Raw genomic sequence first — 23,728 nt, 5'->3', positions numbered from 1 at the left:
GGCTTTCTCAGAGGGCTTTTTACAGTTTTTCTATTCCCAATTAGCCGTTTAAGTGTACTTATTGAAAGTAGTAATTCTTTCATAGGCCGCCCTTTCTTAGTATTTGACGTTCCTTATATTGCGGTATGAGGCTTCGCAGTAGGTTGCAAACATTCATCACCCATGACTGTCCCCAATTGAGCTCAGAAGCTCAATGTCTATCATGACCTCTCTTTTAGAATGTCCAAGAGCAAGCAAACTATTCCTCCAGGAGAGGGCGCCAACAGACTACTAAAGAGATCATCATTACTCAAAGAAAACCCCAAAAACCAATGCATGATAGGAATAAACAGGTAACTTTCTTTGGAGTGGAAGCGGAGAGATCGCACCAGATGCCAATTCTAGATGTTATCACACCTGTGGTCACTGCAGCAGCAGGTGAATCCACTTTGTCCAAAAGGGATCTATTCCATTCAATTGCAAATGATCTAGATAAGACAGAGAACTGCAGCACGGGGACATAGCCGAGTTGGTCAGGTTGAGTGGTGATGAGTTTGCTATTTGGATGAATAAAGAAAGTCAAAAGTGTGAAAGATAAAAAACAAAAGGAGGAAGTGTGAAAAGTGAATGGGCCAAATTGAGGTGCATATGAAGACGTATGCTTTCTTCCAATTCATTAAATCGGGCTAATATGAATCAGGTGAATTGAGTTCTGCTTTTGGAAACTGGGTTAAGAAGGGGTGCACCGTTCCTGGAGGTACTGCAATACCAGGTCAATGCGTGGAGTGGACAGAGCAAGCTCTTTTTCCATCTCCCTGTTCTAAAAATCCATTTAATATATGGTCCCCAGATAGGGGACGTATCAGATATTAAACTGATAAGAACAGATACTACACTTGATCTTAGCCAAAAGGCCGAGAAGCGATAACCAGAATTGGTTTGGGCCTCGAGTGGCACCCTGGCCTATGCCGGACACATCTTAGGGAGAGAGAGCGAGAGGGAGACAAACCCACGCCTACACAAGACATTTTGTCACCCAAGCCAACCCTTGAAAAGGCTGCTTTGCAGAGCCAAAACAAGAAGAATGGTGCGTTTTGCAGCCGCCGCCCACTGCAATGAATCTGAATAACTCCTCCTTTAGGGCGCAAGCAACTCCCCTCCCCCTTGCAGTCTTTCCAATTCACGATACAAAAAGACGGACAGGACAGGTTGCCTGACTTTCCGTCACTGCCACCCTTTGCCATCCTTACCCGTAGAAAGCCCTTTCATCATCCCCAAACCCTAATCTTTTCCCTTTCCTTCCCAGCCCCCAAACCCTGCCCTCTGTACCTTTCTCACCACCCGCTTCCCTTCTCCTGTCATCCCCCTACCACCCGGGAAAAAAAGAGATTGCCCCCTCCTTCCACTAGCCCACCCTCCCACCCAAAGAACAACTTCTTCTGCGCAGCTTGTTTTCTAGGCAGCAGCGCTATTGTGATGTCATCGGGGGGCATTGTGACAAGCCGCCAGTGTTCCGTCTCTTCATGTTGTGCACAGTTCAAACGGAAAATACATCAACAGGCAGACTACAGAAAAGCTTACTATCAAAGGTTAGAGGGGGGCTTTCTCAGAGGGCTTTTTACAGTTTTTCTATTCCCAATTAGCCGTTTAAGTGTACTTATTGAAAGTAGTAATTCTTTCATAGGCCGCCCTTTCTTAGTATTTGACGTTCCTTATATTGCGGTATGAGGCTTCGCAGTAGGTTGCAAACATTCATCACCCATGACTGTCCCCAATTGAGCTCAGAAGCTCAATGTCTATCATGACCTCTCTTTTAGAATGTCCAAGAGCAAGCAAACTATTCCTCCAGGAGAGGGCGCCAACAGACTACTAAAGAGATCATCATTACTCAAAGAAAACCCCAAAAACCAATGCATGATAGGAATAAACAGGTAACTTTCTTTGGAGTGGAAGCGGAGAGATCGCACCAGATGCCAATTCTAGATGTTATCACACCTGTGGTCACTGCAGCAGCAGGTGAATCCACTTTGTCCAAAAGGGATCTATTCCATTCAATTGCAAATGATCTAGATAAGACAGAGAACTGCAGCACGGGGACATAGCCGAGTTGGTCAGGTTGAGTGGTGATGAGTTTGCTATTTGGATGAATAAAGAAAGTCAAAAGTGTGAAAGATAAAAAACAAAAGGAGGAAGTGTGAAAAGTGAATGGGCCAAATTGAGGTGCATATGAAGACGTATGCTTTCTTCCAATTCATTAAATCGGGCTAATATGAATCAGGTGAATTGAGTTCTGCTTTTGGAAACTGGGTTAAGAAGGGGTGCACCGTTCCTGGAGGTACTGCAATACCAGGTCAATGCGTGGAGTGGACAGAGCAAGCTCTTTTTCCATCTCCCTGTTCTAAAAATCCATTTAATATATGGTCCCCAGATAGGGGACGTATCAGATATTAAACTGATAAGAACAGATACTACACTTGATCTTAGCCAAAAGGCCGAGAAGCGATAACCAGAATTGGTTTGGGCCTCGAGTGGCACCCTGGCCTATGCCGGACACATCTTAGGGAGAGAGAGCGAAAGGGAGACAAACCCACGCCTACACAAGACATTTTGTCACCCAAGCCAACCCTTGAAAAGGCTGCTTTGCAGAGCCAAAACAAGAAGAATGGTGCGTTTTGCAGCCGCCGCCCACTGCAATGAATCTGAATAACTCCTCCTTTAGGGCGCAAGCAACTCCCCTCCCCCTTGCAGTCTTTCCAATTCACGATACAAAAAGACGGACAGGACAGGTTGCCTGACTTTCCGTCACTGCCACCCTTTGCCATCCTTACCCGTAGAAAGCCCTTTCATCATCCCCAAACCCTAATCTTTTCCCTTTCCTTCCCAGCCCCCAAACCCTGCCCTCTGTACCTTTCTCACCACCCGCTTCCCTTCTCCTGTCATCCCCCTACCACCCGGGAAAAAAAGAGATTGCCCCCTCCTTCCACTAGCCCACCCTCCCACCCAAAGAACAACTTCTTCTGCGCAGCTTGTTTTCTAGGCAGCAGCGCTATTGTGATGTCATCGGGGGGCATTGTGACAAGCCGCCAGTGTTCCGTCTCTTCATGTTGTGCACAGTTCAAACGGAAAATACATCAACAGGCAGACTACAGAAAAGCTTACTATCAAAGGTTAGAGGGGGGCTTTCTCAGAGGGCTTTTTACAGTTTTTCTATTCCCAATTAGCCGTTTAAGTGTACTTATTGAAAGTAGTAATTCTTTCATAGGCCGCCCTTTCTTAGTATTTGACGTTCCTTATATTGCGGTATGAGGCTTCGCAGTAGGTTGCAAACATTCATCACCCATGACTGTCCCCAATTGAGCTCAGAAGCTCAATGTCTATCATGACCTCTCTTTTAGAATGTCCAAGAGCAAGCAAACTATTCCTCCAGGAGAGGGCGCCAACAGACTACTAAAGAGATCATCATTACTCAAAGAAAACCCCAAAAACCAATGCATGATAGGAATAAACAGGTAACTTTCTTTGGAGTGGAAGCGGAGAGATCGCACCAGATGCCAATTCTAGATGTTATCACACCTGTGGTCACTGCAGCAGCAGGTGAATCCACTTTGTCCAAAAGGGATCTATTCCATTCAATTGCAAATGATCTAGATAAGACAGAGAACTGCAGCACGGGGACATAGCCGAGTTGGTCAGGTTGAGTGGTGATGAGTTTGCTATTTGGATGAATAAAGAAAGTCAAAAGTGTGAAAGATAAAAAACAAAAGGAGGAAGTGTGAAAAGTGAATGGGCCAAATTGAGGTGCATATGAAGACGTATGCTTTCTTCCAATTCATTAAATCGGGCTAATATGAATCAGGTGAATTGAGTTCTGCTTTTGGAAACTGGGTTAAGAAGGGGTGCACCGTTCCTGGAGGTACTGCAATACCAGGTCAATGCGTGGAGTGGACAGAGCAAGCTCTTTTTCCATCTCCCTGTTCTAAAAATCCATTTAATATATGGTCCCCAGATAGGGGACGTATCAGATATTAAACTGATAAGAACAGATTTTTGATTTAATGAAGCTTTCCAAAGCACCGCAAAAATGCATGACCGAAGTCACACCAAAAACAGTGCAAAGGCTAGGATTCGTGTGGACCCCTCCGTGAGAAGAGGATCCCCAAAAATCAACCCCGTCCCTCCGAGCCAGAAGGCCACAGCGAGGGTCAGGGATCTTCGGTGCTCCCCCAAGCCGAAGCCTGGTTGAGCCTTGTTGTTGCTCCCAGCGTCCACCGAGGCATCTTACCCAAGTGGAGTAGGGAGCTACTAGTCGTTGGTTTCGCAGCCGAGACTGCCCGGACCGTCAACCGGTGTTGGTTTCTCAGCCCAAGGCTGACCGGACCTCCAACCGGGTGTTGGTTTCTCAGCCCAAGGCTGACCGGACCTCCAACCGGGTGTTGGTTTCTCAGCCCAAGGCTAACCGGACCTCCAACCGGGTGTTGGTTTCTCAGCCAAAGCTGACCCGGACCTCCAACCGGGTGTTGGTTTCTCAGCCCAAAGCTGACCGGACCTCCGACCGGGATTATAAAAATTTCCCTTCTTAGCCAGAAGGCCGGGATAGGGCAATATGCTTGGAAAGTATGAATAGGCAAGGTGCGGAGTGCGACAGAGTCTGAGGCTTACCAGGGTCCCAACCTAGCAAGTTCAGACTCCCTCCAGGGTGTCCATTCCTGGGGCACATTGCACCATAACCCCCACACTTACTCAGTCTAATAGCCTCGATCCTGGTAGGGCCATGGTTTCCTCTAGATGGATATACTATCCTCCCAAAGTACTAACAAGCGCAACCTTCCAGTGTGCATTGCATCATTGTACTAAGGTGGCCGGAGCCTTAAACCACCTTTTCGAACGATACTACACTTGATCTTAGCCAAAAGGCCGAGAAGCGATAACCAGAATTGGTTTGGGCCTCGAGTGGCACCCTGGCCTATGCCGGACACATCTTAGGGAGAGAGAGCGAGAGGGAGACAAACCCACGCCTACACAAGACATTTTGTCACCCAAGCCAACCCTTGAAAAGGCTGCTTTGCAGAGCCAAAACAAGAAGAATGGTGCGTTTTGCAGCCGCCGCCCACTGCAATGAATCTGAATAACTCCTCCTTTAGGGCGCAAGCAACTCCCCTCCCCCTTGCAGTCTTTCCAATTCACGATACAAAAAGACGGACAGGACAGGTTGCCTGACTTTCCGTCACTGCCACCCTTTGCCATCCTTACCCGTAGAAAGCCCTTTCATCATCCCCAAACCCTAATCTTTTCCCTTTCCTTCCCAGCCCCCAAACCCTGCCCTCTGTACCTTTCTCACCACCCGCTTCCCTTCTCCTGTCATCCCCCTACCACCCGGGAAAAAAAGAGATTGCCCCCTCCTTCCACTAGCCCACCCTCCCACCCAAAGAACAACTTCTTCTGCGCAGCTTGTTTTCTAGGCAGCAGCGCTATTGTGATGTCATCGGGGGGCATTGTGACAAGCCGCCAGTGTTCCGTCTCTTCATGTTGTGCACAGTTCAAACGGAAAATACATCAACAGGCAGACTACAGAAAAGCTTACTATCAAAGGTTAGAGGGGGGCTTTCTCAGAGGGCTTTTTACAGTTTTTCTATTCCCAATTAGCCGTTTAAGTGTACTTATTGAAAGTAGTAATTCTTTCATAGGCCGCCCTTTCTTAGTATTTGACGTTCCTTATATTGCGGTATGAGGCTTCGCAGTAGGTTGCAAACATTCATCACCCATGACTGTCCCCAATTGAGCTCAGAAGCTCAATGTCTATCATGACCTCTCTTTTAGAATGTCCAAGAGCAAGCAAACTATTCCTCCAGGAGAGGGCGCCAACAGACTACTAAAGAGATCATCATTACTCAAAGAAAACCCCAAAAACCAATGCATGATAGGAATAAACAGGTAACTTTCTTTGGAGTGGAAGCGGAGAGATCGCACCAGATGCCAATTCTAGATGTTATCACACCTGTGGTCACTGCAGCAGCAGGTGAATCCACTTTGTCCAAAAGGGATCTATTCCATTCAATTGCAAATGATCTAGATAAGACAGAGAACTGCAGCACGGGGACATAGCCGAGTTGGTCAGGTTGAGTGGTGATGAGTTTGCTATTTGGATGAATAAAGAAAGTCAAAAGTGTGAAAGATAAAAAACAAAAGGAGGAAGTGTGAAAAGTGAATGGGCCAAATTGAGGTGCATATGAAGACGTATGCTTTCTTCCAATTCATTAAATCGGGCTAATATGAATCAGGTGAATTGAGTTCTGCTTTTGGAAACTGGGTTAAGAAGGGGTGCACCGTTCCTGGAGGTACTGCAATACCAGGTCAATGCGTGGAGTGGACAGAGCAAGCTCTTTTTCCATCTCCCTGTTCTAAAAATCCATTTAATATATGGTCCCCAGATAGGGGACGTATCAGATATTAAACTGATAAGAACAGATACTACACTTGATCTTAGCCAAAAGGCCGAGAAGCGATAACCAGAATTGGTTTGGGCCTCGAGTGGCACCCTGGCCTATGCCGGACACATCTTAGGGAGAGAGAGCGAGAGGGAGACAAACCCACGCCTACACAAGACATTTTGTCACCCAAGCCAACCCTTGAAAAGGCTGCTTTGCAGAGCCAAAACAAGAAGAATGGTGCGTTTTGCAGCCGCCGCCCACTGCAATGAATCTGAATAACTCCTCCTTTAGGGCGCAAGCAACTCCCCTCCCCCTTGCAGTCTTTCCAATTCACGATACAAAAAGACGGACAGGACAGGTTGCCTGACTTTCCGTCACTGCCACCCTTTGCCATCCTTACCCGTAGAAAGCCCTTTCATCATCCCCAAACCCTAATCTTTTCCCTTTCCTTCCCAGCCCCCAAACCCTGCCCTCTGTACCTTTCTCACCACCCGCTTCCCTTCTCCTGTCATCCCCCTACCACCCGGGAAAAAAAGAGATTGCCCCCTCCTTCCACTAGCCCACCCTCCCACCCAAAGAACAACTTCTTCTGCGCAGCTTGTTTTCTAGGCAGCAGCGCTATTGTGATGTCATCGGGGGGCATTGTGACAAGCCGCCAGTGTTCCGTCTCTTCATGTTGTGCACAGTTCAAACGGAAAATACATCAACAGGCAGACTACAGAAAAGCTTACTATCAAAGGTTAGAGGGGGGCTTTCTCAGAGGGCTTTTTACAGTTTTTCTATTCCCAATTAGCCGTTTAAGTGTACTTATTGAAAGTAGTAATTCTTTCATAGGCCGCCCTTTCTTAGTATTTGACGTTCCTTATATTGCGGTATGAGGCTTCGCAGTAGGTTGCAAACATTCATCACCCATGACTGTCCCCAATTGAGCTCAGAAGCTCAATGTCTATCATGACCTCTCTTTTAGAATGTCCAAGAGCAAGCAAACTATTCCTCCAGGAGAGGGCGCCAACAGACTACTAAAGAGATCATCATTACTCAAAGAAAACCCCAAAAACCAATGCATGATAGGAATAAACAGGTAACTTTCTTTGGAGTGGAAGCGGAGAGATCGCACCAGATGCCAATTCTAGATGTTATCACACCTGTGGTCACTGCAGCAGCAGGTGAATCCACTTTGTCCAAAAGGGATCTATTCCATTCAATTGCAAATGATCTAGATAAGACAGAGAACTGCAGCACGGGGACATAGCCGAGTTGGTCAGGTTGAGTGGTGATGAGTTTGCTATTTGGATGAATAAAGAAAGTCAAAAGTGTGAAAGATAAAAAACAAAAGGAGGAAGTGTGAAAAGTGAATGGGCCAAATTGAGGTGCATATGAAGACGTATGCTTTCTTCCAATTCATTAAATCGGGCTAATATGAATCAGGTGAATTGAGTTCTGCTTTTGGAAACTGGGTTAAGAAGGGGTGCACCGTTCCTGGAGGTACTGCAATACCAGGTCAATGCGTGGAGTGGACAGAGCAAGCTCTTTTTCCATCTCCCTGTTCTAAAAATCCATTTAATATATGGTCCCCAGATAGGGGACGTATCAGATATTAAACTGATAAGAACAGATACTACACTTGATCTTAGCCAAAAGGCCGAGAAGCGATAACCAGAATTGGTTTGGGCCTCGAGTGGCACCCTGGCCTATGCCGGACACATCTTAGGGAGAGAGAGCGAGAGGGAGACAAACCCACGCCTACACAAGACATTTTGTCACCCAAGCCAACCCTTGAAAAGGCTGCTTTGCAGAGCCAAAACAAGAAGAATGGTGCGTTTTGCAGCCACCGCCCACTGCAATGAATCTGAATAACTCCTCCTTTAGGGCGCAAGCAACTCCCCTCCCCCTTGCAGTCTTTCCAATTCACGATACAAAAAGACGGACAGGACAGGTTGCCTGACTTTCCGTCACTGCCACCCTTTGCCATCCTTACCCGTAGAAAGCCCTTTCATCATCCCCAAACCCTAATCTTTTCCCTTTCCTTCCCAGCCCCCAAACCCTGCCCTCTGTACCTTTCTCACCACCCGCTTCCCTTCTCCTGTCATCCCCCTACCACCCGGGAAAAAAAGAGATTGCCCCCTCCTTCCACTAGCCCACCCTCCCACCCAAAGAACAACTTCTTCTGCGCAGCTTGTTTTCTAGGCAGCAGCGCTATTGTGATGTCATCGGGGGGCATTGTGACAAGCCGCCAGTGTTCCGTCTCTTCATGTTGTGCACAGTTCAAACGGAAAATACATCAACAGGCAGACTACAGAAAAGCTTACTATCAAAGGTTAGAGGGGGGCTTTCTCAGAGGGCTTTTTACAGTTTTTCTATTCCCAATTAGCCGTTTAAGTGTACTTATTGAAAGTAGTAATTCTTTCATAGGCCGCCCTTTCTTAGTATTTGACGTTCCTTATATTGCGGTATGAGGCTTCGCAGTAGGTTGCAAACATTCATCACCCATGACTGTCCCCAATTGAGCTCAGAAGCTCAATGTCTATCATGACCTCTCTTTTAGAATGTCCAAGAGCAAGCAAACTATTCCTCCAGGAGAGGGCGCCAACAGACTACTAAAGAGATCATCATTACTCAAAGAAAACCCCAAAAACCAATGCATGATAGGAATAAACAGGTAACTTTCTTTGGAGTGGAAGCGGAGAGATCGCACCAGATGCCAATTCTAGATGTTATCACACCTGTGGTCACTGCAGCAGCAGGTGAATCCACTTTGTCCAAAAGGGATCTATTCCATTCAATTGCAAATGATCTAGATAAGACAGAGAACTGCAGCACGGGGACATAGCCGAGTTGGTCAGGTTGAGTGGTGATGAGTTTGCTATTTGGATGAATAAAGAAAGTCAAAAGTGTGAAAGATAAAAAACAAAAGGAGGAAGTGTGAAAAGTGAATGGGCCAAATTGAGGTGCATATGAAGACGTATGCTTTCTTCCAATTCATTAAATCGGGCTAATATGAATCAGGTGAATTGAGTTCTGCTTTTGGAAACTGGGTTAAGAAGGGGTGCACCGTTCCTGGAGGTACTGCAATACCAGGTCAATGCGTGGAGTGGACAGAGCAAGCTCTTTTTCCATCTCCCTGTTCTAAAAATCCATTTAATATATGGTCCCCAGATAGGGGACGTATCAGATATTAAACTGATAAGAACAGATTTTTTTTATTTAATGAAGCTTTCCAAAGCACCGCAAAAATGCATGACCGAAGTCACACCAAAAACAGTGCAAAGGCTAGGATTCGTGTGGACCCCTCCGTGAGAAGAGGATCCCCAAAAATCAACCCCGTCCCTCCGAGCCAGAAGGCCACAGCGAGGGTCAGGGATCTTCGGTGCTCCCCCAAGCCGAAGCCTGGTTGAGCCTTGTTGTTGCTCCCAGCGTCCACCGAGGCATCTTACCCAAGTGGAGTAGGGAGCTACTAGTCGTTGGTTTCGCAGCCGAGACTGCCCGGACCGTCAACCGGTGTTGGTTTCTCAGCCCAAGGCTGACCGGACCTCCAACCGGGTGTTGGTTTCTCAGCCCAAGGCTGACCGGACCTCCAACCGGGTGTTGGTTTCTCAGCCCAAGGCTAACCGGACCTCCAACCGGGTGTTGGTTTCTCAGCCAAAGCTGACCCGGACCTCCAACCGGGTGTTGGTTTCTCAGCCCAAAGCTGACCGGACCTCCGACCGGGATTATAAAAATTTCCCTTCTTAGCCAGAAGGCCGGGATAGGGCAATATGCTTGGAAAGTATGAATAGGCAAGGCGCGGCGTGCGACAGAGTCTGAGGCTTACCAGGGTCCCAACCTAGCAAGTTCAGACTCCCTCCAGGGTGTCCATTCCTGGGGCACATTGCACCATAACCCCCACACTTACTCAGTCTAATAGCCTCGATCCTGGTAGGGCCATGGTTTCCTCTAGATGGATATACTATCCTCCCAAAGTACTAACAAGCGCAACCTTCCAGTGTGCATTGCATCATTGTACTAAGGTGGCCGGAGCCTTAAACCACCTTTTCGAATGATACTACACTTGATCTTAGCCAAAAGGCCGAGAAGCGATAACCAGAATTGGTTTGGGCCTCGAGTGGCACCCTGGCCTATGCCGGACACATCTTAGGGAGAGAGAGCGAGAGGGAGACAAACCCACGCCTACACAAGACATTTTGTCACCCAAGCCAACCCTTGAAAAGGCTGCTTTGCAGAGCCAAAACAAGAAGAATGGTGCGTTTTGCAGCCGCCGCCCACTGCAATGAATCTGAATAACTCCTCCTTTAGGGCGCAAGCAACTCCCCTCCCCCTTGCAGTCTTTCCAATTCACGATACAAAAAGACGGACAGGACAGGTTGCCTGACTTTCCGTCACTGCCACCCTTTGCCATCCTTACCCGTAGAAAGCCCTTTCATCATCCCCAAACCCTAATCTTTTCCCTTTCCTTCCCAGCCCCCAAACCCTGCCCTCTGTACCTTTCTCACCACCCGCTTCCCTTCTCCTGTCATCCCCCTACCACCCGGGAAAAAAAGAGATTGCCCCCTCCTTCCACTAGCCCACCCTCCCACCCAAAGAACAACTTCTTCTGCGCAGCTTGTTTTCTAGGCAGCAGCGCTATTGTGATGTCATCGGGGGGCATTGTGACAAGCCGCCAGTGTTCCGTCTCTTCATGTTGTGCACAGTTCAAACGGAAAATACATCAACAGGCAGACTACAGAAAAGCTTACTATCAAAGGTTAGAGGGGGGCTTTCTCAGAGGGCTTTTTACAGTTTTTCTATTCCCAATTAGCCGTTTAAGTGTACTTATTGAAAGTAGTAATTCTTTCATAGGCCGCCCTTTCTTAGTATTTGACGTTCCTTATATTGCGGTATGAGGCTTCGCAGTAGGTTGCAAACATTCATCACCCATGACTGTCCCCAATTGAGCTCAGAAGCTCAATGTCTATCATGACCTCTCTTTTAGAATGTCCAAGAGCAAGCAAACTATTCCTCCAGGAGAGGGCGCCAACAGACTACTAAAGAGATCATCATTACTCAAAGAAAACCCCAAAAACCAATGCATGATAGGAATAAACAGGTAACTTTCTTTGGAGTGGAAGCGGAGAGATCGCACCAGATGCCAATTCTAGATGTTATCACACCTGTGGTCACTGCAGCAGCAGGTGAATCCACTTTGTCCAAAAGGGATCTATTCCATTCAATTGCAAATGATCTAGATAAGACAGAGAACTGCAGCACGGGGACATAGCCGAGTTGGTCAGGTTGAGTGGTGATGAGTTTGCTATTTGGATGAATAAAGAAAGTCAAAAGTGTGAAAGATAAAAAACAAAAGGAGGAAGTGTGAAAAGTGAATGGGCCAAATTGAGGTGCATATGAAGACGTATGCTTTCTTCCAATTCATTAAATCGGGCTAATATGAATCAGGTGAATTGAGTTCTGCTTTTGGAAACTGGGTTAAGAAGGGGTGCACCGTTCCTGGAGGTACTGCAATACCAGGTCAATGCGTGGAGTGGACAGAGCAAGCTCTTTTTCCATCTCCCTGTTCTAAAAATCCATTTAATATATGGTCCCCAGATAGGGGACGTATCAGATATTAAACTGATAAGAACAGATACTACACTTGATCTTAGCCAAAAGGCCGAGAAGCGATAACCAGAATTGGTTTGGGCCTCGAGTGGCACCCTGGCCTATGCCGGACACATCTTAGGGAGAGAGAGCGAGAGGGAGACAAACCCACGCCTACACAAGACATTTTGTCACCCAAGCCAACCCTTGAAAAGGCTGCTTTGCAGAGCCAAAACAAGAAGAATGGTGCGTTTTGCAGCCGCCGCCCACTGCAATGAATCTGAATAACTCCTCCTTTAGGGCGCAAGCAACTCCCCTCCCCCTTGCAGTCTTTCCAATTCACGATACAAAAAGACGGACAGGACAGGTTGCCTGACTTTCCGTCACTGCCACCCTTTGCCATCCTTACCCGTAGAAAGCCCTTTCATCATCCCCAAACCCTAATCTTTTCCCTTTCCTTCCCAGCCCCCAAACCCTGCCCTCTGTACCTTTCTCACCACCCGCTTCCCTTCTCCTGTCATCCCCCTACCACCCGGGAAAAAAAGAGATTGCCCCCTCCTTCCACTAGCCCACCCTCCCACCCAAAGAACAACTTCTTCTGCGCAGCTTGTTTTCTAGGCAGCAGCGCTATTGTGATGTCATCGGGGGGCATTGTGACAAGCCGCCAGTGTTACGTCTCTTCATGTTGTGCACAGTTCAAACGGAAAATACATCAACAGGCAGACTACAGAAAAGCTTACTATCAAAGGTTAGAGGGGGGCTTTCTCAGAGGGCTTTTTACAGTTTTTCTATTCCCAATTAGCCGTTTAAGTGTACTTATTGAAAGTAGTAATTCTTTCATAGGCCGCCCTTTCTTAGTATTTGACGTTCCTTATATTGCGGTATGAGGCTTCGCAGTAGGTTGCAAACATTCATCACCCATGACTGTCCCCAATTGAGCTCAGAAGCTCAATGTCTATCATGACCTCTCTTTTAGAATGTCCAAGAGCAAGCAAACTATTCCTCCAGGAGAGGGCGCCAACAGACTACTAAAGAGATCATCATTACTCAAAGAAAACCCCAAAAACCAATGCATGATAGGAATAAACAGGTAACTTTCTTTGGAGTGGAAGCGGAGAGATCGCACCAGATGCCAATTCTAGATGTTATCACACCTGTGGTCACTGCAGCAGCAGGTGAATCCACTTTGTCCAAAAGGGATCTATTCCATTCAATTGCAAATGATCTAGATAAGACAGAGAACTGCAGCACGGGGACATAGCCGAGTTGGTCAGGTTGAGTGGTGATGAGTTTGCTATTTGGATGAATAAAGAAAGTCAAAAGTGTGAAAGATAAAAAACAAAAGGAGGAAGTGTGAAAAGTGAATGGGCCAAATTGAGGTGCATATGAAGACGTATGCTTTCTTCCAATTCATTAAATCGGGCTAATATGAATCAGGTGAATTGAGTTCTGCTTTTGGAAACTGGGTTAAGAAGGGGTGCACCGTTCCTGGAGGTACTGCAATACCAGGTCAATGCGTGGAGTGGACAGAGCAAGCTCTTTTTCCATCTCCCTGTTCTAAAAATCCATTTAATATATGGTCCCCAGATAGGGGACGTATCAGATATTAAACTGATAAGAACAGATACTACACTTGATCTTAGCCAAAAGGCCGAGAAGCGATAACCAGAATTGGTTTGGGCCTCGAGTGGCACCCTGGCCTATGCCGGACACATCTTAGGGAGAGAGAGCGAGAGGGAGACAAACCCACGCCTACACAAGACATTTTGTCACCCAAGCCAACCCTTGAAAAGGCTGCTTTGCAGAGCCAAAACAAGAAGAATGGTGCGTTTTGCAGCCGCCGCCCACTGCAATGAATCTGAATAACTCCTCCTTTAGGGCGCAAGCAACTCCCCTCCCCCTTGCAGTCTTTCCAATTCACGATACAAAAAGACGGACAGGACAGGTTGCCTGACTTTCCGTCACTGCCACCCTTTGCCATCCTTACCCGTAGAAAGCCCTTTCATCATCCCCAAACCCTAATCTTTTCCCTTTCCTTCCCAGCCCCCAAACCCTGCCCTCTGTACCTTTCTCACCACCCGCTTCCCTTCTCCTGTCATCCCCCTACCACCCGGGAAAAAAAGAGATTGCCCCCTCCTTCCACTAGCCCACCCTCCCACCCAAAGAACAACTTCTTCTGCGCAGCTTGTTTTCTAGGCAGCAGCGCTATTGTGATGTCATCGGGGGGCATTGTGACAAGCCGCCAGTGTTCCGTCTCTTCATGTTGTGCACAGTTCAAACGGAAAATACATCAACAGGCAGACTACAGAAAAGCTTACTATCAAAGGTTAGAGGGGGGCTTTCTCAGAGGGCTTTTTACAGTTTTTCTATTCCCAATTAGCCGTTTAAGTGTACTTATTGAAAGTAGTAATTCTTTCATAGGCCGCCCTTTCTTAGTATTTGACGTTCCTTATATTGCGGTATGAGGCTTCGCAGTAGGTTGCAAACATTCATCACCCATGACTGTCCCCAATTGAGCTCAGAAGCTCAATGTCTATCATGACCTCTCTTTTAGAATGTCCAAGAGCAAGCAAACTATTCCTCCAGGAGAGGGCGCCAACAGACTACTAAAGAGATCATCATTACTCAAAGAAAACCCCAAAAACCAATGCATGATAGGAATAAACAGGTAACTTTCTTTGGAGTGGAAGCGGAGAGATCGCACCAGATGCCAATTCTAGATGTTATCACACCTGTGGTCACTGCAGCAGCAGGTGAATCCACTTTGTCCAAAAGGGATCTATTCCATTCAATTGCAAATGATCTAGATAAGACAGAGAACTGCAGCACGGGGACATAGCCGAGTTGGTCAGGTTGAGTGGTGATGAGTTTGCTATTTGGATGAATAAAGAAAGTCAAAAGTGTGAAAGATAAAAAACAAAAGGAGGAAGTGTGAAAAGTGAATGGGCCAAATTGAGGTGCATATGAAGACGTATGCTTTCTTCCAATTCATTAAATCGGGCTAATATGAATCAGGTGAATTGAGTTCTGCTTTTGGAAACTGGGTTAAGAAGGGGTGCACCGTTCCTGGAGGTACTGCAATACCAGGTCAATGCGTGGAGTGGACAGAGCAAGCTCTTTTTCCATCTCCCTGTTCTAAAAATCCATTTAATATATGGTCCCCAGATAGGGGACGTATCAGATATTAAACTGATAAGAACAGATTTTTGATTTAATGAAGCTTTCCAAAGCACCGCAAAAATGCATGACCGAAGTCACACCAAAAACAGTGCAAAGGCTAGGATTCGTGTGGACCCCTCCGTGAGAAGAGGATCCCCAAAAATCAACCCCGTCCCTCCGAGCCAGAAGGCCACAGCGAGGGTCAGGGATCTTCGGTGCTCCCCCAAGCCGAAGCCTGGTTGAGCCTTGTTGTTGCTCCCAGCGTCCACCGAGGCATCTTACCCAAGTGGAGTAGGGAGCTACTAGTCGTTGGTTTCGCAGCCGAGACTGCCCGGACCGTCAACCGGTGTTGGTTTCTCAGCCCAAGGCTGACCGGACCTCCAACCGGGTGTTGGTTTCTCAGCCCAAGGCTGACCGGACCTCCAACCGGGTGTTGGTTTCTCAGCCCAAGGCTAACCGGACCTCCAACCGGGTGTTGGTTTCTCAGCCAAAGCTGACCCGGACCTCCAACCGGGTGTTGGTTTCTCAGCCCAAAGCTGACCGGACCTCCGACCGGGATTATAAAAATTTCCCTTCTTAGCCAGAAGGCCGGGATAGGGCAATATGCTTGGAAAGTATGAATAGGCAAGGCGCGGCGTGCGACAGAGTCTGAGGCTTACCAGGGTCCCAACCTAGCAAGTTCAGACTCCCTCCAGGGTGTCCATTCCTGGGGCACATTGCACCATAACCCCCACACTTACTCAGTCTAATAGCCTCGATCCTGGTAGGGCCATGGTTTCCTCTAGATGGATATACTATCCTCCCAAAGTACTAACAAGCGCAACCTTCCAGTGTGCATTGCATCATTGTACTAAGGTGGCCGGAGCCTTAAACCACCTTTTCGAACGATACTACACTTGATCTTAGCCAAAAGGCCGAGAAGCGATAACCAGAATTGGTTTGGGCCTCGAGTGGCACCCTGGCCTATGCCGGACACATCTTAGGGAGAGAGAGCGAGAGGGAGACAAACCCACGCCTACACAAGACATTTTGTCACCCAAGCCAACCCTTGAAAAGGCTGCTTTGCAGAGCCAAAACAAGAAGAATGGTGCGTTTTGCAGCCGCCGCCCACTGCAATGAATCTGAATAACTCCTCCTTTAGGGCGCAAGCAACTCCCCTCCCCCTTGCAGTCTTTCCAATTCACGATACAAAAAGACGGACAGGACAGGTTGCCTGACTTTCCGTCACTGCCACCCTTTGCCATCCTTACCCGTAGAAAGCCCTTTCATCATCCCCAAACCCTAATCTTTTCCCTTTCCTTCCCAGCCCCCAAACCCTGCCCTCTGTACCTTTCTCACCACCCGCTTCCCTTCTCCTGTCATCCCCCTACCACCCGGGAAAAAAAGAGATTGCCCCCTCCTTCCACTAGCCCACCCTCCCACCCAAAGAACAACTTCTTCTGCGCAGCTTGTTTTCTAGGCAGCAGCGCTATTGTGATGTCATCGGGGGGCATTGTGACAAGCCGCCAGTGTTCCGTCTCTTCATGTTGTGCACAGTTCAAACGGAAAATACATCAACAGGCAGACTACAGAAAAGCTTACTATCAAAGGTTAGAGGGGGGCTTTCTCAGAGGGCTTTTTACAGTTTTTCTATTCCCAATTAGCCGTTTAAGTGTACTTATTGAAAGTAGTAATTCTTTCATAGGCCGCCCTTTCTTAGTATTTGACGTTCCTTATATTGCGGTATGAGGCTTCGCAGTAGGTTGCAAACATTCATCACCCATGACTGTCCCCAATTGAGCTCAGAAGCTCAATGTCTATCATGACCTCTCTTTTAGAATGTCCAAGAGCAAGCAAACTATTCCTCCAGGAGAGGGCGCCAACAGACTACTAAAGAGATCATCATTACTCAAAGAAAACCCCAAAAACCAATGCATGATAGGAATAAACAGGTAACTTTCTTTGGAGTGGAAGCGGAGAGATCGCACCAGATGCCAATTCTAGATGTTATCACACCTGTGGTCACTGCAGCAGCAGGTGAATCCACTTTGTCCAAAAGGGATCTATTCCATTCAATTGCAAATGATCTAGATAAGACAGAGAACTGCAGCACGGGGACATAGCCGAGTTGGTCAGGTTGAGTGGTGATGAGTTTGCTATTTGGATGAATAAAGAAAGTCAAAAGTGTGAAAGATAAAAAACAAAAGGAGGAAGTGTGAAAAGTGAATGGGCCAAATTGAGGTGCATATGAAGACGTATGCTTTCTTCCAATTCATTAAATCGGGCTAATATGAATCAGGTGAATTGAGTTCTGCTTTTGGAAACTGGGTTAAGAAGGGGTGCACCGTTCCTGGAGGTACTGCAATACCAGGTCAATGCGTGGAGTGGACAGAGCAAGCTCTTTTTCCATCTCCCTGTTCTAAAAATCCATTTAATATATGGTCCCCAGATAGGGGACGTATCAGATATTAAACTGATAAGAACAGATACTACACTTGATCTTAGCCAAAAGGCCGAGAAGCGATAACCAGAATTGGTTTGGGCCTCGAGTGGCACCCTGGCCTATGCCGGACACATCTTAGGGAGAGAGAGCGAGAGGGAGACAAACCCACGCCTACACAAGACATTTTGTCACCCAAGCCAACCCTTGAAAAGGCTGCTTTGCAGAGCCAAAACAAGAAGAATGGTGCGTTTTGCAGCCGCCGCCCACTGCAATGAATCTGAATAACTCCTCCTTTAGGGCGCAAGCAACTCCCCTCCCCCTTGCAGTCTTTCCAATTCACGATACAAAAAGACGGACAGGACAGGTTGCCTGACTTTCCGTCACTGCCACCCTTTGCCATCCTTACCCGTAGAAAGCCCTTTCATCATCCCCAAACCCTAATCTTTTCCCTTTCCTTCCCAGCCCCCAAACCCTGCCCTCTGTACCTTTCTCACCACCCGCTTCCCTTCTCCTGTCATCCCCCTACCACCCGGGAAAAAAAGAGATTGCCCCCTCCTTCCACTAGCCCACCCTCCCACCCAAAGAACAACTTCTTCTGCGCAGCTTGTTTTCTAGGCAGCAGCGCTATTGTGATGTCATCGGGGGGCATTGTGACAAGCCGCCAGTGTTCCGTCTCTTCATGTTGTGCACAGTTCAAACGGAAAATACATCAACAGGCAGACTACAGAAAAGCTTACTATCAAAGGTTAGAGGGGGGCTTTCTCAGAGGGCTTTTTACAGTTTTTCTATTCCCAATTAGCCGTTTAAGTGTACTTATTGAAAGTAGTAATTCTTTCATAGGCCGCCCTTTCTTAGTATTTGACGTTCCTTATATTGCGGTATGAGGCTTCGCAGTAGGTTGCAAACATTCATCACCCATGACTGTCCCCAATTGAGCTCAGAAGCTCAATGTCTATCATGACCTCTCTTTTAGAATGTCCAAGAGCAAGCAAACTATTCCTCCAGGAGAGGGCGCCAACAGACTACTAAAGAGATCATCATTACTCAAAGAAAACCCCAAAAACCAATGCATGATAGGAATAAACAGGTAACTTTCTTTGGAGTGGAAGCGGAGAGATCGCACCAGATGCCAATTCTAGATGTTATCACACCTGTGGTCACTGCAGCAGCAGGTGAATCCACTTTGTCCAAAAGGGATCTATTCCATTCAATTGCAAATGATCTAGATAAGACAGAGAACTGCAGCACGGGGACATAGCCGAGTTGGTCAGGTTGAGTGGTGATGAGTTTGCTATTTGGATGAATAAAGAAAGTCAAAAGTGTGAAAGATAAAAAACAAAAGGAGGAAGTGTGAAAAGTGAATGGGCCAAATTGAGGTGCATATGAAGACGTATGCTTTCTTCCAATTCATTAAATCGGGCTAATATGAATCAGGTGAATTGAGTTCTGCTTTTGGAAACTGGGTTAAGAAGGGGTGCACCGTTCCTGGAGGTACTGCAATACCAGGTCAATGCGTGGAGTGGACAGAGCAAGCTCTTTTTCCATCTCCCTGTTCTAAAAATCCATTTAATATATGGTCCCCAGATAGGGGACGTATCAGATATTAAACTGATAAGAACAGATTTTGATTTAATGAAGCTTTCCAAAGCACCACAAAAAATGCATGACCGAAGTCACACCAAAAACAGTGCAAAGGCTAGGATTCGTGTGGACCCCACCGTGAGGAGAGGGTCCCCAAAAATCAACCCCGTCCCTCCGAGCCAGAAGGCCACAGCAAGGGTCAGGGATCTTCGGTGCTCCCCCAAGCCGAAGCCTGGTTGAGCCTTGTCGTTGCTCCCAGCGTCCACCCAGGCATCTTACCCAAGTGGAGTAGAGAGCTACTAGTTGTTGGTTTCGCAGCCGAAACTGCCCGGACCGTCAACCGGTGTTGGTTTCTCAGCCCAAGGCTAACCGGACCTCCAACCGGGTGTTGGTTTCTCAGCCGAAGCTGACCCAGACCTCCAACCGGGTGTTGGTTTCTCAGCCGAAGCTGACCCAGACCTCCAACCGGGTGTTAGTTTCTCAGCCCAAAGCTGACCAGACCTCCGACCGGGATTATAAAAATTTCCCTTCCTAGCCAGAAGGCCGGGATAGGGTAATATGCTCAAAAAGTATGAAAAGGCAAGGTACGGTGTGCTACAGAGCCCAAGGCTTGCCGGGGTCCCAAGCCAGCAAGCTCAGACTCACTCCAGGGTCGTCAGTCCTGGGGCACGTTGTACCATAGCCCCCCACCCTTACTCAGTCTAATAGCCTCGATCCTGGTAGGGCCATGTTTTCCTCTAGATGAATATACTATCCACCCAGAGTACTAGCAAGCGCAACCTTCCAGTGTGCATTGTATCATTGTACTAAGGTGGCCTGGAGCTTAAACCACCTCTTCGAACAACACTACACTTGATCTTAGCCAAAAGGCCGAGAAGCGATAACCAGAATTGGTTTGGGCCTCGAGTGGCACCCTGGCCTATGCCGGACACATCTTAGGGAGAGAGAGCGAGAGGGAGACAAACCCACGCCTACACAAGACATTTTGTCACCCAAGCCAACCCTTGAAAAGGCTGCTTTGCAGAGCCAAAACAAGAAGAATGGTGCGTTTTGCAGCCGCCGCCCACTGCAATGAATCTGAATAACTCCTCCTTTAGGGCGCAAGCAACTCCCCTCCCCCTTGCAGTCTTTCCAATTCACGATACAAAAAGACGGACAGGACAGGTTGCCTGACTTTCCGTCACTGCCACCCTTTGCCATCCTTACCCGTAGAAAGCCCTTTCATCATCCCCAAACCCTAATCTTTTCCCTTTCCTTCCCAGCCCCCAAACCCTGCCCTCTGTACCTTTCTCACCACCCGCTTCCCTTCTCCTGTCATCCCCCTACCACCCGGGAAAAAAAGAGATTGCCCCCTCCTTCCACTAGCCCACCCTCCCACCCAAAGAACAACTTCTTCTGCGCAGCTTGTTTTCTAGGCAGCAGCGCTATTGTGATGTCATCGGGGGGCATTGTGACAAGCCGCCAGTGTTCCGTCTCTTCATGTTGTGCACAGTTCAAACGGAAAACACATCAACAGGCAGACTACAGAAAAGCTTACTATCAAAGGTTAGAGGGGGGCTTTCTCAGAGGGCTTTTTACAGTTTTTCTATTCCCAATTAGCCGTTTAAGTGTACTTATTGAAAGTAGTAATTCTTTCATAGGCCGCCCTTTCTTAGTATTTGACGTTCCTTATATTGCGGTATGAGGCTTCGCAGTAGGTTGCAAACATTCATCACCCATGACTGTCCCCAATTGAGCTCAGAAGCTCAATGTCTATCATGACCTCTCTTTTAGAATGTCCAAGAGCAAGCAAACTATTCCTCCAGGAGAGGGCGCCAACAGACTACTAAAGAGATCATCATTACTCAAAGAAAACCCCAAAAACCAATGCATGATAGGAATAAACAGGTAACTTTCTTTGGAGTGGAAGCGGAGAGATCGCACCAGATGCCAATTCTAGATGTTATCACACCTGTGGTCACTGCAGCAGCAGGTGAATCCACTTTGTCCAAAAGGGATCTATTCCATTCAATTGCAAATGATCTAGATAAGACAGAGAACTGCAGCACGGGGACATAGCCGAGTTGGTCAGGTTGAGTGGTGATGAGTTTGCTATTTGGATGAATAAAGAAAGTCAAAAGTGTGAAAGATAAAAAACAAAAGGAGGAAGTGTGAAAAGTGAATGGGCCAAATTGAGGTGCATATGAAGACGTATGCTTTCTTCCAATTCATTAAATCGGGCTAATATGAATCAGGTGAATTGAGTTCTGCTTTTGGAAACTGGGTTAAGAAGGGGTGCACCGTTCCTGGAGGTACTGCAATACCAGGTCAATGCGTGGAGTGGACAGAGCAAGCTCTTTTTCCATCTCCCTGTTCTAAAAATCCATTTAATATATGGTCCCCAGATAGGGGACGTATCAGATATTAAACTGATAAGAACAGATTTTTTTGATTTAATGAAGCTTTCCAAAGCACCACAAAAAATGCATGACCGAAGTCACACCAAAAACAGTGCAAAGGCTAGGATTCGTGTGGACCCCACCGTGAGGAGAGGGTCCCCAAAAATCAACCCCGTCCCTCCGAGCCAGAAGGCCACAGCAAGGGTCAGGGATCTTCGGTGCTCCCCCAAGCCGAAGCCTGGTTGAGCCTTGTCGTTGCTCCCAGCGTCCACCCAGGCATCTTACCCAAGTGGAGTAGAGAGCTACTAGTTGTTGGTTTCGCAGCCGAAACTGCCCGGACCGTCAACCGGTGTTGGTTTCTCAGCCCAAGGCTAACCGGACCTCCAACCGGGTGTTGGTTTCTCAGCCGAAGCTGACCCAGACCTCCAATCGGGTGTTGGTTTCTCAGCTGACCCAGACCTCCAAACGGGTGTTAGTTTCTCAGCCCAAAGCTGACCAGACCTCCGACCGGGATTGTAAAAATTTCCCTTCCTAGCCAGAAGGCCGGGATAGGGTAATATGCTCAAAAAGTATGAAAAGGCAAGGTACGGTGTGCTACAGAGCCCAAGGCTTGCCGGGGTCCCAAGCCAGCAAGCTCAGACTCACTCCAGGGTCGTCAGTCCTGGGGCACGTTGTACCATAGCCCCCCACCCTTACTCAGTCTAATAGCCTCGATCCTGGTAGGGCCATGTTTTCCTCTAGATGAATATACTATCCACCCAGAGTACTAGCAAGCGCAACCTTCCAGTGTGCATTGTATCATTGTACTAAGGTGGCCTGGAGCTTAAACCACCTCTTCGAACAACACTACACTTGATCTTAGCCAAAAGGCCGAGAAGCGATAACCAGAATTGGTTTGGGCCTCGAGTGGCACCCTGGCCTATGCCGGACACATCTTAGGGAGAGAGAGCGAGAGGGAGACAAACCCACGCCTACACAAGACATTTTGTCACCCAAGCCAACCCTTGAAAAGGCTGCTTTGCAGAGCCAAAACAAGAAGAATGGTGCGTTTTGCAGCCGCCGCCCACTGCAATGAATCTGAATAACTCCTCCTTTAGGGCGCAAGCAACTCCCCTCCCCCTTGCAGTCTTTCCAATTCACGATACAAAAAGACGGACAGGACAGGTTGCCTGACTTTCCGTCACTGCCACCCTTTGCCATCCTTACCCGTAGAAAGCCCTTTCATCATCCCCAAACCCTAATCTTTTCCCTTTCCTTCCCAGCCCCCAAACCCTGCCCTCTGTACCTTTCTCACCACCCGCTTCCCTTCTCCTGTCATCCCCCTACCACCCGGGAAAAAAAGAGATTGCCCCCTCCTTCCACTAGCCCACCCTCCCACCCAAAGAACAACTTCTTCTGCGCAGCTTGTTTTCTAGGCAGCAGCGCTATTGTGATGTCATCGGGGGGCATTGTGACAAGCCGCCAGTGTTCCGTCTCTTCATGTTGTGCACAGTTCAAACGGAAAATACATCAACAGGCAGACTACAGAAAAGCTTACTATCAAAGGTTAGAGGGGGGCTTTCTCAGAGGGCTTTTTACAGTTTTTCTATTCCCAATTAGCCGTTTAAGTGTACTTATTGAAAGTAGTAATTCTTTCATAGGCCGCCCTTTCTTAGTATTTGACGTTCCTTATATTGCGGTATGAGGCTTCGCAGTAGGTTGCAAACATTCATCACCCATGACTGTCCCCAATTGAGCTCAGAAGCTCAATGTCTATCATGACCTCTCTTTTAGAATGTCCAAGAGCAAGCAAACTATTCCTCCAGGAGAGGGCGCCAACAGACTACTAAAGAGATCATCATTACTCAAAGAAAACCCCAAAAACCAATGCATGATAGGAATAAACAGGTAACTTTCTTTGGAGTGGAAGCGGAGAGATCGCACCAGATGCCAATTCTAGATGTTATCACACCTGTGGTCACTGCAGCAGCAGGTGAATCCACTTTGTCCAAAAGGGATCTATTCCATTCAATTGCAAATGATCTAGATAAGACAGAGAACTGCAGCACGGGGACATAGCCGAGTTGGTCAGGTTGAGTGGTGATGAGTTTGCTATTTGGATGAATAAAGAAAGTCAAAAGTGTGAAAGATAAAAAACAAAAGGAGGAAGTGTGAAAAGTGAATGGGCCAAATTGAGGTGCATATGAAGACGTATGCTTTCTTCCAATTCA

At 47.5% G+C, this 23,728-nt stretch overlaps 12 non-coding genes and 3 pseudogenes across 12 annotated transcripts; all 15 read right to left on the bottom strand.

The window, feature by feature from the left end:
• Positions 1 to 714: 714 nt before the first annotated feature.
• LOC142273440 (U2 spliceosomal RNA) lies at positions 715 to 905 on the bottom strand. Its single transcript, XR_012737953.1, has one exon. It is a non-coding gene; the product is annotated as a U2 spliceosomal RNA (small nuclear RNA).
• A 1,387-nt stretch (positions 906 to 2,292) lies between these two features.
• LOC142273439 (U2 spliceosomal RNA) lies at positions 2,293 to 2,483 on the bottom strand. Its single transcript, XR_012737952.1, has one exon. It is a non-coding gene; the product is annotated as a U2 spliceosomal RNA (small nuclear RNA).
• A 1,387-nt stretch (positions 2,484 to 3,870) lies between these two features.
• LOC142273459 (U2 spliceosomal RNA) lies at positions 3,871 to 4,066 on the bottom strand. The gene has a single exon (XR_012737970.1). It is a non-coding gene; the product is annotated as a U2 spliceosomal RNA (small nuclear RNA).
• Positions 4,067 to 4,763: 697 nt separating this feature from the next.
• On the bottom strand, positions 4,764 to 4,905 carry LOC142273468 (U2 spliceosomal RNA; annotated as a pseudogene).
• Positions 4,906 to 6,292: 1,387 nt separating this feature from the next.
• LOC142273438 (U2 spliceosomal RNA) lies at positions 6,293 to 6,483 on the bottom strand. Its single transcript, XR_012737951.1, has one exon. It is a non-coding gene; the product is annotated as a U2 spliceosomal RNA (small nuclear RNA).
• A 1,387-nt stretch (positions 6,484 to 7,870) lies between these two features.
• On the bottom strand, positions 7,871 to 8,061 carry LOC142273436 (U2 spliceosomal RNA). Its single transcript, XR_012737949.1, has one exon. It is a non-coding gene; the product is annotated as a U2 spliceosomal RNA (small nuclear RNA).
• A 1,387-nt stretch (positions 8,062 to 9,448) lies between these two features.
• Positions 9,449 to 9,646, bottom strand: LOC142273462 (U2 spliceosomal RNA). Its single transcript, XR_012737973.1, has one exon. It is a non-coding gene; the product is annotated as a U2 spliceosomal RNA (small nuclear RNA).
• Positions 9,647 to 10,343: 697 nt separating this feature from the next.
• Positions 10,344 to 10,485, bottom strand: LOC142273470 (U2 spliceosomal RNA; annotated as a pseudogene).
• A 1,387-nt stretch (positions 10,486 to 11,872) lies between these two features.
• LOC142273435 (U2 spliceosomal RNA) lies at positions 11,873 to 12,063 on the bottom strand. The gene has a single exon (XR_012737948.1). It is a non-coding gene; the product is annotated as a U2 spliceosomal RNA (small nuclear RNA).
• A 1,387-nt stretch (positions 12,064 to 13,450) lies between these two features.
• Positions 13,451 to 13,641, bottom strand: LOC142273434 (U2 spliceosomal RNA). The gene has a single exon (XR_012737947.1). It is a non-coding gene; the product is annotated as a U2 spliceosomal RNA (small nuclear RNA).
• A 1,387-nt stretch (positions 13,642 to 15,028) lies between these two features.
• LOC142273458 (U2 spliceosomal RNA) lies at positions 15,029 to 15,224 on the bottom strand. The gene has a single exon (XR_012737969.1). It is a non-coding gene; the product is annotated as a U2 spliceosomal RNA (small nuclear RNA).
• A 697-nt stretch (positions 15,225 to 15,921) lies between these two features.
• On the bottom strand, positions 15,922 to 16,063 carry LOC142273467 (U2 spliceosomal RNA; annotated as a pseudogene).
• Positions 16,064 to 17,450: 1,387 nt separating this feature from the next.
• On the bottom strand, positions 17,451 to 17,641 carry LOC142273433 (U2 spliceosomal RNA). The gene has a single exon (XR_012737946.1). It is a non-coding gene; the product is annotated as a U2 spliceosomal RNA (small nuclear RNA).
• Positions 17,642 to 19,028: 1,387 nt separating this feature from the next.
• Positions 19,029 to 19,224, bottom strand: LOC142273456 (U2 spliceosomal RNA). The gene has a single exon (XR_012737967.1). It is a non-coding gene; the product is annotated as a U2 spliceosomal RNA (small nuclear RNA).
• Positions 19,225 to 21,409: 2,185 nt separating this feature from the next.
• Positions 21,410 to 21,608, bottom strand: LOC142273454 (U2 spliceosomal RNA). The gene has a single exon (XR_012737965.1). It is a non-coding gene; the product is annotated as a U2 spliceosomal RNA (small nuclear RNA).
• Between the last annotated feature and the right edge of the window lie 2,120 nt (positions 21,609 to 23,728).

Source organism: Anomaloglossus baeobatrachus, unplaced genomic scaffold, assembly GCF_048569485.1.
Source record: "Anomaloglossus baeobatrachus isolate aAnoBae1 unplaced genomic scaffold, aAnoBae1.hap1 Scaffold_3630, whole genome shotgun sequence".
NCBI classification, from domain to species: domain Eukaryota; kingdom Metazoa; phylum Chordata; class Amphibia; order Anura; family Aromobatidae; genus Anomaloglossus; species Anomaloglossus baeobatrachus.
This window is presented reverse-complemented; position numbering and strand designations above follow the sequence as displayed.